We start from the raw sequence: 13,848 nt of genomic DNA, 5'->3' as shown, positions 1-13,848 counted from the left end.
CGGAGTTATTAATTAAGATCAATATTAATCTTAGGACTTAGCCGTATTAGGATAAAGGACCTGCCTGAAACGCTATGCGTGCTAGTGGCTTTACAAGAATGTAAAACTGGTGGACCATCCCAGTAGTAGGCGTCCATCTGTCTCAGGAGACTATATGGAGTTGCGCTCTGGTTGTCGGTCTGGAGTGGCCTCTCCAGGGCACAAAGCCAGGGTAGGTTGATAAGGGGGAGAAGCTGTCACCCATGCAGCAGGTCCCCCTCTCCACAGTGCAGAACGTCTCCATTGTAAAGGCAAACGCCACTAAGACTGGTTCCAGCGCCGTCGCAGGAACTGTCAGAACGAGGTTGAAGGTAACAAGGAACTGCCCCCAGGGGGCTCCAGCTCCGGAGTTAACCTCGAAGTTGGTAAAAGAAGGCACAGGGACTCCAACCCCAGAGTCTTCTTTGTTGTTGTTACTCTTTTTTGTGGGAGTAAAGGAGGAAAATTAGGGAAGAAAAAAGGGAGGAAACTTAGGAAAAATGGGGGAACCACTGACAAGCTGCCGGCTTCCCGTCTTCATCGTGACCACTAGACACAAGGTTACTTTAGGCATTAGGACACTATAGGAATTATCATCATCAGATTCAGATTCAGATTCAGATGTTTATTCAGGTAAGGTATATACATACAAGTGATGTTACATTAATGGATTGATATATAGATAGAGCTAGTACATACAATGCCTAAAGCCACTATTACGCAATGCGTTTCGGGCAAGAAAAACATTAATATCTAGAACTTAATACTAATTGAGCATAAAGAATAAAAGATGTTGAGAACAAATACAAATAAAGATAAAAAAAAAGGGGGAACATGACTGAAAAAGCAGCACAAATACAATAGGTTGACAAACAGTGTTGATTAAAAAAAAAGAAAAAAAAAAGAAAATAACAGACATGGGTTGACAATAGAGGAGTGAGGTAGATTACAGGGAATTTATTAGGTAGTGTTTAGTTTTTATCTTAAACTGGTTGAGAGAGGTACAGTCTTTAACATGGTTGGGAAGGTCATTCCACATTCTGGGCCCCTTGATTTGCAGAGCATTTCTAGTTTGATTAAGTCGTACTCTAGGAATATCAAAACTGTATTTATTTCTGGTGTGGTGCTCATGGGTTCTGTTACAACCTTCTATGAAGCTTTTAAGATCAGGATTGGCATTATAGTTTAGCGTTTTATATATGTATAATACACATGAGAGAATGTGCAGTGACTTAATATCTAACATATTAAGAGATTTGAGTAGGGGTACCGAGTGATGTCTGGGGCCAGAGTTGGATATTGTTCTAATAGCGGCTTTGTGTTGGGTAATTAGAGGACGTAAGTGATTTTGGGTAGTAGAACCCCAAGCACAAATACCATAGTTGAGATAAGGATAGATAAGGGAGTAATAGAGAGTCACCAGAGCAGGGCGTGGTACATAATATCTGATCTTAGAAAGAATGCCCACAGTTTTTGAAACTTTTTTTGATATATTTAGAATGTGTCCCTGGAAATTCAGCTTGTGGTCAATGAGAATGCCAAGGAATTTGCCATCTAATTTGTTACAAATTTGGGTATTGTTTATTTTGAGATTTATAAGACTAGAGGATTTATTGCCAAACAGAATATAGAAGGTTTTGTCAATGTTAAGGGTGAGTTTGTTGGCAGTTAGCCAAAGATGGACTTTATTTAGCTCAGTATTTACTGTGGCATTTAGAGCAAGAGGGTCAGGACTGGAGTAAATGAAGGTTGTGTCGTCAGCAAATAGAATTGGTTTGAGGTGTTGGGAGGCATTTGGAAGGTCATTAATGTAGATGAGAAAGAGGAGAGGGCCAAGTATGCTGCCCTGAGGAACACCAATGTTGATGGGTAGGGTGGGAGAAATTGTATTATTCACAGAAACATATTGGAGCCTGTCAGTAAGGTAGGACTCGAGGTATTGTAGGGAGTGTCCTCTGACTCCATAATGATGTAATTTAAGAAGAAGGTTATGGTGGTTGACAATATCAAAAGCTTTACGCAGGTCCACAAATAACCCAACAGGGAGCTCCTTTTTATCAAGAGCTGTATGAATCGAGTTAAGCATACTAATAAGTGCATCGTTAGTGCTTTTTTTGGGTCTGAAGCCATATTGGCAAGGGCTAAGTATATTGAGTTTGGCTAGATATGAGTAAAGCTGCTTGTATATAAGTTTTTCAAAAATTTTTGACAAGTTTGGCAGGATTGATATAGGTCTGTAGTTGTTAACATCTGTGGGGTCACCACATTTGTGGACAGGCGTTACTCTCGCTTTTTTTAGAATATCTGGAAAGGTTTGGAGTTCAAGTGACTTGTTGAAGAGCAAAGCAATAGCAGGGGCTAAAGATCTGGAGGCTTTTTTGTAAATTAAAGTCGGAATCTCCTCAAGGGCACCAGACTTGGTTTTAAGGGAAAGGATTATCTCATTGACGTCAGTGGAGTTAATAGGCTTTAGGTGCAGAGACTGTGGATAGTTACCTGTAAGATAGTCCTTAATGTCAGTACTGGAAGATGGAATATCATTTGCAAGGGATGAACCAATGGAAGAGAAGAACCTATTGAACTCAATAGCAGAATCAGAGGCTGAAAGCTGACCATCGTTATTAGACAGGAGAGTCGGTTTGTTATTTAAAGATTTCTTTGATCCCAATATTTGTGAAATTGTGCTCCAAGTTTGTTTAATGTTGCTCTTTATTTGAGTAAATTTATCTTCGTAGTAATTAGTTTTGGCTCGTCTAATTATCTTAGTTAGCAATAATGAGTAATTCTTTGAGAATTCTTTGGAGACAATTCCTAACCTATACTTCTTCTCAAGGTCGTGTTTTTTGTTAATGGATTTCAGTATTCCCTTTGTAAGCCAAGGATTGTTAAGCCTTTTGCTTGTGACTTGTTTTGTAAGCCTAGGACAGTGGGTGTTATAAAGGCTAAGAGTTGTTTGTAGAAAAGATTGCACTGCTAGGTTGATGTCCCCTATGTTACCTAACTCGGACTCCCAGTTGACATTATCAGCAGCAGTTATAAAATTGTTTATAGCAGTTTCATTGTGCAGCCTAAAGCTTAACTCCCTTGTTTCTAGAGGTGGTTTGCTAATGTTAGTTAAGAGAAATGTGGGGTAGTGGTCTGTAGTGCTATCGGTGATTATACCTGAAGTAAGCGGAGAGGTTATGTTGGTCCAGATGTGATCTAGGAAAATCATCAGGAAAAGATCTCAGGTAATTATTACACTTCGATATCCAAGTATTTCCGCCTTATTACAAATTTGTTTAGTACGTTCCTCGAGCCTCCGTGGCACAATTGGTTAGCGCGTTCGGCTGTTAACCGAAAGGTTGGTGGTTCGAGCCCACCCGGGGGCGATTATTTAGGCCAACTCTAGGGGTTGACCTCAGACAAGACCGACATAACACACTTGACAGCGATGTCACACTTGGCCCCGTGATCCAGCCCGTCCTCCTCAAGTCTGCCAACGTCAACAAACTCTCGCGCGTAAGTGACCTTATCCTAACACAACAGAGAACGGCACAGTATGTCAACGTCGCGACCCATCCTCCTGTTTACACAGTAGTTGTTGTATATGCTCCATAGTACAAACGTTGACGTACTAAGTCATTACATAATAGTACTTACTAATCACTTTATTGTCTGAATTCTTAATTAGGCCTCAGATTGCGCGTATTAGGCCTAAGAAGGTTCAGTTAGTTAAGGTTGTCTTTGCAATATAAATATAAAACCTTTTCCGGTTTGTCTAAATTCAATAGTACAAATTTCTACTTTCTAATTGCGTTGTACGTCGATATATTAACTTTGGTCCTCATCGTTACTATAAGTACTACCAACACAAGAGGATGGGCTGCAGTTTCACGAGCCGCTACCATTTTCTAGTACGACAATTGTTGGTCTTGGGAAGAGTATTCGTCAAAAGGCGCCGTTCTATTAGGAGGACGGGTTGAACATCTACATACCGAGTTTTGGCGGCATAACACACCAATTTAGAAAATAATATATAATTATAAACAGCCTCCCAGTCCTTCGGAGCTCATCAACACATCCCGATATGTGTAAAGTCGCCAAAGATTGAGATAACATGTTCGTAAGTACTTGCGTAATTGACGGATGAATCTAGGTCCAGACACTAAATTGAATTCTTATGCTTGGAATGTTTACATGCAAGAAGAGTTGCTATAGACCTCAACAAAGACGACAGATCAGCCTCCAGGGCTGAGTGGATCCCATACTTATCCTGTAGACCCCATGTATACCTATCCTATGAGCGTTAGTGCCTCCAATACATGTCCTGTTCATGAGTGGTAGTGAACCCATACCCATCGTGTGCGGCAGTGATCACATACCCATGCTATGATGTATGTCATACGCAGCTGGCTGTGCTTAGTAACCATGATGTGCGCATCCCATGCGCAAGATCAGTACGTACTGGTGCGTTACTGCGCAGAAACACTGATACTTTTATTTACGAGGAAAATATTACCAATTATAATATTATAAAAGATGTATAAAATGTATCATCCAAATAAATACCAGCAGCAGAGTGGCGCAGTGGAAGCGTGCTGGGCCCATAACCCAGAGGTCCGTAGATCGAAACTACGCTCTGCTACGGAATTGTTTTAATGTATTAATAATGTTTTTACATTACAAATGTAGGTACATAGCAGTGTCTTGCTACCCCCTTCAATATAAGTAATTACAAATTACAGGTTGAGCTAGCTATATGTTACAAAATAAAGGCACAATAACGAATGTGGGAGATTTGTACCTGAATTTACCTGTCTCTAGTGTCCTCGACGGATAGTGGAAGCCATCGGCTTGTCAAAGATCCCCCTCCCCCTCATGGTTCATGAGGACTGTTTCTGTTTGGATTTTGAACTGAGGTTCAAATACCAAGAGGTAATATCTTGGTATTTAGCGACTTCGCCGGTAAGACAATTCCATGGGATAACCCTAGTTTATAGTTTAGTTCATTTAATATGCACCCCATACCCGTCCTGTGGGCGGTAGTGGGAAGAGTTACAGGGGCACATAATGGGCTCAGGGACTGAACCCCACAATTCATTTACCTGAGCAAGTTAATCTTGCTGAGAGAGTTACAAAATTCAATGCACATCATCACATCAACAATGGGCTCGAGACCGCCCACAAGTACAGTTTCTAAATTAAGCAACTGACATGTGGAGAGCCCTACAGCGAGAAACATTTGTACGCTAACCAACTGCGTTACGAAGGCTACGCTCTCTAAGACCTTACAAATATTTCCTCCTGCTTCTTACCGCTCGCTCTCGCCATCGGAAGCCCTAAAATCACTTCCTCCTGCTCGCTCCCGATCTCTGAAACCCAATTAATATTTCCTTCGCCTTCCTCTAACTCGTTCCCGCTCTGTGAAACACTATTAATACTTCCTTCTGCTACCTCCCACTTCCTCCCGCTCTCTGAAGCCTTAAAAATATTCCCTCCTGCTCTCTGAAGCCCTAATAACACCACCTCCGGTTTCCTCATGAAGCACATACCTTACAAATACTTTCTACTGCTTCCTACCACTGGCTCCTGCTCTCTGAACCCCTAAAATCATTTCCTTCTGCTTCCTTCCGTTCGATCCCGCTCTCTGAAGCCTTACAAATTATTTCTCCTGCTTCCTACCACTCGCTCCCGCTCTCTGAAGAACTAAAATCACTTTCTCATGCTTTTTCCCGCTCGCTCCTGTTCTCTGAAGCCTTAAAAATACTTCTTAATGCTTCCTCCCACTCTCTGAAGCCCTAATAACACTTCCTCCTGCTTCCTATAACAAATGTTCCAGAGATGTGTAAATATTTAATTCAAAATGATCTGCTACCAGAAATTTTTGCCAAATATCCCCAGTTTGCTAACTGTAGGTAGTAACTGACTAAGCTATCCACCGCTGCCCACTGGATGGGTGGGGCGGTGTGCAGGACAAACATATCAATTGTGATACTAGCTCTCCACATATGTCAGTTGCTTAATTTACAAACTGTACTTGTGGTCAATCGCGAACCCATTTATGATGTGACGACTTATACTGAATTTTGTAACTAGCTTTTCAAGACTGAAACTTGCTTAGCTAAATGAATTGTGGGGTTCAGTCCCTGAGTCCATTATGTGCCTCTGTAACGCCTTCCACTACCACCCACAAGATGGGTATGGTGTGCATAATATTATAGTCTTGTGTGTTGGTGGTGTTGTCGTGTTGATCCTTCTCTACGGACAACCCAACCCACAACTCGGTAGAGTGCTTATACCTCACTAGGAGATCACCCTTGGCGCTTCTGGCTCTTGGAGAGGGGCTCAACGTCACACATTTAGGAGATGCGGCTCCAACACTTAGCCTCGTTGTCACGTGCACACACCCACTCGAGCCGCAGTGACTCCCCACTCTCTCCTTAGGTGATATGATCTCCTCAATCCCCTTTTGACTTATTAGTATTACCTTCTACCCTGTCCACAGCAGTGGTTCTTGGTTCTTTCTCTTTCTCTCTCTTCTTCTGTACTATTTCATGGGAAGCCTCACTAGGACAAGGGCAAACACCAGCAAATTGGAATACATTTACTGGACAAAGCACATACACAATACATACACATATATAATAATAATGAATCCTATACTCTATACTATTACAATCAGGTTGCACTCCAACACCATCAGAACTCTATCATCAGCTTATCAAGTGGTATCCTATCTCCTGGTTCACCACCTGATGCTATCAACCTCCTCAAGTTGATCAAGGCTACATACACTGTTGCACCGTCAGCAAGAGAATATATATAGGTATCTATAAATGTGTACAAAGAAAATAAGCATGTGAATGCAATAACATATATCAGTATAAATGTTCCTTGATACACAACAATGATCAATCGATCACTCTATCAGTCCTAGAACGCATACGTCTGTAGGTAATCCAGCCTACGACCGTAACTCTAAACTTCAGTATAAAACACTCCTTGACGTGAGAATGCAAACAACCACTCACCTCTCACTGCGTCTTGCACGTAATGACAACCAAACACTATCAACTCCCTACAAGTAATCCACCAGAACTTCCCTTCCACCTCTGGAAGTTCACTACCCTGATATCTTCAGGTTCTTCCGGGCTTCACTACCAGGATCCTCTGCAGCTCCTCCAGGCTGCTATCATGAAGTTTCCTTGAGCAACTACGGTGCTTCACCCTTCTGCTAGGGTCCTCCACAGCTCTCCTGGCTGCTACACCATGAAGTTTCCTCGAGCAACTATGGTGCTTCACCACCTCTACAGAAGCACATGACACTCCTCTTCACTGCTTCTCCTCACAGCTCGAGGTCCTCGCCTCCACTACCTTGGAGTCTCATCAGCTACTCCCTCTGTGCTGGCTTCGAAGTTCTCAGCAACTTCTTCCCCAGAGACAAACCTGCAACCCATCGACACTCCAATAAAAATGTTTCCCCTTAAACAACTAAACAAAAAATAACCACACAATATGTTTGCCTCCTATATCCATCTGCTCTCTACATACTGTGAGAGTGGACTCCCCTGTTTTGGGCGGGTCCATACTCCACCTCGCCCGGCGGCGGTCCTCAATAGCACTGGGAGGGTCCTCCACCATCAGGAGCCTTCAGTCACCTGCCAGCACTCAGAGGGGACGGACGTCGCTCCATGTTCCTCCCTCTCCACTCTCTTATTTTAGGCTTTCTGCCTTATTAAAACATGTCTAACTTATCAATAAACATTGCTACTGTCGCTGGGCACACGACCAACTACAAGCAATCACTATGAACTGGCTTAAATCGTGCTTACCACAGATTGTCTCGTCGAGGGCGCTCCTCCCTCTGACAGAGCTTGGTCAGGGCGCTTCCACAGCCCACGATAATGTCTCTGGGCGGCTTAATACTCTCCTCGTCGACCAGGACTTGAGACCACAACGTTCCCAGCTCGATTCCACAGCTGGTACGTCTGCACACTTCTCTTCTCTTCGAGATATATCACTAGGGGTTCCCTTCTGACGGGAGCTCAACGGAGCGCGGCTTTCCTCCTGCGATGTCTGGCCTCAAGTGAGGTCAAAGCCCTCCAGAAGCGAGCCTCACACCTCCAGCAAAATGTTCACATCTCCTAGCCAGTCATTTATCTGTTTTCTTCTTCACTGCCCATAATCTTAAATTGTTATTTATATCCAACCAGCTATTTTACATATGTGTTATCACCTCTATATTTCTTAGACCTTCTGGTTAGGTCAGGCTTGCTGAATAACTCTCAAGGGGAAGACTCGTTTCTCCTGTAGGCTGAGATCATAACAATAATAAGTGAACTAAACTAAACTAAACCTCTCATGTTATCGTGACATCACACACGCCGTACACACATAAAACAGGATTTTCTCTCTATTTTCGTTATTAAACCTTGTTTAATTTATATAATTACTCAAGCAATTTGGTTTGATCATATTATATCGCTGAAGAAAAACTATGTGCATCTTCGGTAGCAATTAACCGGATTTGGTCCATATAATAACAGGTCACTATACTTCAGGTTTCCGTAGTGTAGTGGTTATCACGTGCGCCTCACACGCGCAAGGTCCCCGGTTCGATCCCGGGCAGAAACATTTGACTTTTTAAATGTTTGTTTTCATAACCCATTGAAATAAACTCAAAGTGTCCAACCACTTGGGTCGGACGGTAGAGCGACGGTCTCAATTCTTGCAGGTCAGCGTTCAATCCCCGACCGTCCAAGTGGTTGGGTACCATTCCTTTCCCCCATCCCATCCCAAATCCTTATCCTGACCCCTTCCCAGTGCTATATAGATGTAATGGCTTGGCGCTTTCCCCCTGATAGTTCACTTCCCTTCCCTTCAAAGAGCTAAAATTAATAACAAAGTATATTGACAATATTTATTAAATCATAAAACTTATACCATTTTGTAATTTGCTAATACTACATTATACTAATTATTAATATTGAGAGTCATATAACTATGTATTGTGGAGCAGAGTGGCGCAGTGGAAGCGTGCTGGACCCATAATCCAACTAGAGGTCCGTAGATCGAAACTTCGCTCTGCTACAGTCTAATTTTTTCCTACCATAACAAACCAAAAGAAATGTTTTTATCTTTAATGAATGCAATCCATCCTCCTGTACATTTTGTAACTATTTAGAGCATCGTACATATAAATTAAATATTGACGTAAGAGACAATTACATAGTAGGATTTGGTACTATTCACCTTATAGTCCGGAAAAAATACAGCTAAAACCAAACATATATATTCCTAGGCCTTGTATAACATATATATGTACTATATTTGGCCTCAGTTAGCATGTATTAGACCTTGGATGGTAAGTTAATTTAAGTTAAGTTTTACGAGAAACAAATACAAAGGTTCGGGCCAACCTTGCTCGAAACGCTTTGCGTAATAGTGGTTTTAGACATTGTATGTACAAGCTCTATCTATAAATCCAACAACATGTTTGTATCTCACCTTGTATGTATGTACTTTACCTGAATAAACATTTTATTTTATTTGACAAAACCTTTTCCGGTTTATACAAATTCACTAATACCAAATTCTACTGTCCAATTGTCCATTACATCAATATATGTACGATGGAGGATGGATGTGTTGCTTATAAGCACTGCTATTAATATATCATAAGCTCCTACATAGATTACACACAGAAATCACAATTGCGTGATGCATCAAATGAACAAATCTACCAGGGCCGTGACGAGGGTTCAAACCTACGTCCGAGAGGATCCCAGACGCTGCCTTAATTGACTGAGCTACGACATGGTAAAAGAATTACAACCAGAAGTTCTACTGACCTTACTTGGATCCTGCAGCCTCTCTGAGACACAAACCAGGATTTTACACAATTCCCCCCATGCACCCGAGCTCTGTCAATAAGCCGTTCTACCTCTTCGCCCTTACTTCATTACAAAATGAAGTAAACTTGGATCATTACTGCTTGGATCCCCGAAGGTCCAAGTGATTGGGCACCGTTTTTCCACTCCATACTTTTGATTCTTGCAGGGTCGGCGTTCGATCCCCGATGGTGCAAGTGGTTGGGCACCGTTCCTTCACTCCGTCCTCACATCCCAGCACATCCTAATGTCCCTTCCCAGTGTTATATATTCATACTGGCCTGGCGCTTTCACCTCATCATTTCCTTACCTTACCTTACATCCTCTTCTCTTAAAGATTAATTTTCCTTCCCGACTTTCTCCTTCACACGCCTCAGTTGTCAGTTGATGATGTATGATGAAGTGGATGAATGTATGACTGTTGAGTTCTTCATTAAGCAGGAAGAGTCGTGGCCAGACTGGGAGGTCGGACCCGGTGTTCACGCGGTCACCAGTTGGACCCGGTGTTCACGCTGTCACCAGTTGGACCCGGTGTTCACGCGGTCACCAGTTGGACCCGGTGTTCACGCGGTCACCAGTTGGACCCGGTGTTCACGCGGTCACCAGTTGGACCCGGTGTTCACGCGGTCACCAGTTGGACCCGGTGTTCACGCGGTCACCAGTTGGACCCGGTGTTCACGCGGTCACCAGTTGGACCCGGTGTTCACGCGGTCACCAGTTCCAACTCTCAGTGGCTGACATTTCCTTTTTTCATTAAGTTACATAATGATTCAGTTTTAATTATTTATTCGCAATTTTCATTTATATAATCACATTTTAAATGTTCAATCTCGTTATGTTTGTCAATTACAGCAACTTTATTATATATATTAAATAACATTTTATTTAATCTAACAGTTTGTTCATTCAGTCACATTTTATTTATTCATTTATTTTATATACATCTATTTAATCACTTGTTAGTTATTTGTTTTCTATCACCTTTTGTTTATTTACTCAATCGCTAACTTTTATAAAATTTACATATTAGCAATAAAACATTAATATCTGGCAAGAATACAACGTTAAACACTTGATGGCAATTTGAGTTGTGAGTGTTGCATCACAATAATTACACGATGACAGTTGTGAGTGTTGCAACACAATAATTACACGATGACAGTTGTGAGTGTTGCAACACAATAATTACACGATGACAGTTGTGAGTGTTGCAACACAATAATTACACGATGACAGTTGTGAGTGTTGCAACACAATAATTACACGATGACAGTTGTGAGTGTTGCAACACAATAATTACACGATGGCAGTTGCAAAATTGCAACACTGTAAACTGTGCTTTGAGTGTTACAACACAACAATGACGCGGTGTGAGTGTTGCAAGGCAATAACCTGTTGTTACAGTTACAACACAGCAATGACGCGGTGTGAGTGTTGCAAGGCAATAACCTCTTGTTACAGTTACAACATAAATAATGTGTTCTGAATGTTGCAGTACTTATAAATATAATTGCGTGTTGCAACATTGAAATAACGTGTTGTGATGTTGCAACAAAGAAATAATGTGTTGTATTGCAATGCCGGCATAATGTGTTGTATTATAATGCCGGCATAATGTGTTGTATTACAATGCCGGCATAATGTGTTGTATTACAATGCTGACATAATGTGTTGTATTACAATGCCGGCATAATGTGTTGTATTGCAATGCCGGCATAATGTGTTGTATTACAATGCCGGCATAATGTGTTGTATTACAATGCCGGCATAATGTGTTGTATTACAATGCCAGCATAATGTGTTGTATTACAATGCCGGCATAATGTGTTGTATTACAATGCCGGCATAATGTGTTGTATTACAATGCTGACATAATGTGTTGTATTACAATGCTGACATAATGTGTTGTATTACAATGCCAGCATAATGTGTTGTATTACAATGCCAGCATAATGTGTTGTATTACAATGCTGACATAATGTGTTGTATTACAATGCTGACATAATGTGTTGTATTACAATGCCAGCATAATGTGTTGTATTACAATGCCAGCATAATGTGTTGTATTACAATGCCGGCATAATGTGTTGTATTACAATGCCAGCATAATGTGTTGTATTACAATGCAGGCATAATGTGTTGTATTACAATGCCGGCATAATGTGTTGTATTACAATGCCGGCATAATGTGTTGTATTACAATGCTGACATAATGTGTTGTATTACAATGCCGGCATAATGTGTTGTATTACAATGCCGGCATAATGTGTTGTATTACAATGCTGACATAATGTGTTGTATTACAATGCCAGCATAATGTGTTGTATTACAATGCTGACATAATGTGTTGTATTACAATGCCGGCATAATGTGTTGTATTACAATGCCGGCATAATGTGTTGTATTACAATGCCGGCATAATGTGTTGTATTACAATGCCGGCATAATGTGTTGTATTACAATGCCGGCATAATGTGTTGTATTACAATGCTGACATAATGTGTTGTATTACAATGCCGGCATAATGTGTTGTATTACAATGCTGACATAATGTGTTGTATTACAATGCCGACATAATGTGTTGTATTACAATGCTGACATAATGTGTTGTATTACAATGCTGACATAATGTGTTGTATTACAATGCCGGCATAATGTGTTGTATTACAATGCTGACATAATGTGTTGTATTACAATGCCGGCATAATGTGTTGTATTACAATGCTGACATAATGTGTTGTATTACAATGCCGGCATAATGTGTTGTATTACAATGCCGGCATAATGTGTTGTATTACAATGCCGGCATAATGTGTTGTATTACAATGCCGGCATAATGTGTTGTATTACAATGCCGGCATAATGTGTTGTATTACAATGCCAGCATAATGTGTTGTATTACAATGCCGGCATAATGTGTTGTATTACAATGCCAGCATAATGTGTTGTATTACAATGCAGGCATAATGTGTTGTATTACAATGCCGGCATAATGTGTTGTATTACAATGCCGGCATAATGTGTTGTATTACAATGCCGGCATAATGTGTTGTATTACAATGCCGGCATAATGTGTTGTATTACAATGCCGGCATAATGTGTTGTATTACAATGCCGGCATAATGTGTTGTATTACAATGCCAGCATAATGTGTTGTATTACAATGCCGGCATAATGTGTTGTATTACAATGCCGGCATAATGTGTTGAAACGTTACATTACAGTAATAACATGTTGTAACCCTCACAGTATGTTATTTATGAGTGGCCATCCTGGCTACGTTGTAACAAACTAGGCTGTTGTAAGAATTATCCAGAGTGGTTTATCGACAAAAGAGAATGGGAAGCTGAGCCGCATGGTGACCTGACCCCCAGGGGAATTCGCGGTGGAAATAACCAACGCTTTGTTCATAGCTGCGTAAAATGAATCATTCTATAGTATTCAGTAATTTAGAGAAAATTAGCCTTTATTCATTTTGCATTAAAATTGTATTGTATAATAGTACTGGATACAATATCAAGAGTATTCTAATTATTGAGTTTAAGTCACCATCAGTGACGTCACGAATCAGATCTAACTTTTGAGGCGGAGTGACCGGCGGTCATAGGTCATCAGGGGTTGACAGGTCTACTATTTCTCAAAGTTTTAATAACCATTTTTGGGGATCGGGAACAGCTCTGCCGTTAGATGTTTGTAATTTAATTCAGTAAAATAATTCAACCAGTCTGGATCAATTAAGTACAACAGAGGTTAATTGTTATAACTTAAACCTTGCTAGTAACTGGGTAGGACTTTGACTGACTAGGCGGAAGGATACAATACTCTGTCTGGGGTAGACCAGACAAGGAGGAGAGCAGTGTGGTCACGGAAGCAGCTGGGATAAGAGGTCAACATCTTACCTCTCCCCAAGAACAGCCCCAACACCTAGAGCTGTGGTCGCCCAAGGTATAGTTGCTAT

General features: G+C 41.1%; 1 non-coding gene across 1 annotated transcript; it reads left to right on the top strand.

Annotated features, from left to right (window-relative positions):
* The first annotated feature begins 3,315 nt into the window (after positions 1–3,315).
* Positions 3,316–3,389, top strand: TRNAN-GUU (transfer RNA asparagine (anticodon GUU)). The gene has a single exon. It is a non-coding gene; the product is annotated as a tRNA-Asn (tRNA).
* Positions 3,390–13,848: the final 10,459 nt, after the last annotated feature.

Source organism: Procambarus clarkii, chromosome 37 (assembly GCF_040958095.1).
Source record: "Procambarus clarkii isolate CNS0578487 chromosome 37, FALCON_Pclarkii_2.0, whole genome shotgun sequence".
NCBI classification, from domain to species: domain Eukaryota; kingdom Metazoa; phylum Arthropoda; class Malacostraca; order Decapoda; family Cambaridae; genus Procambarus; species Procambarus clarkii.
Note: the sequence above shows the minus strand (reverse complement) of the source record. Positions and strands in the feature narration are given on the sequence as shown.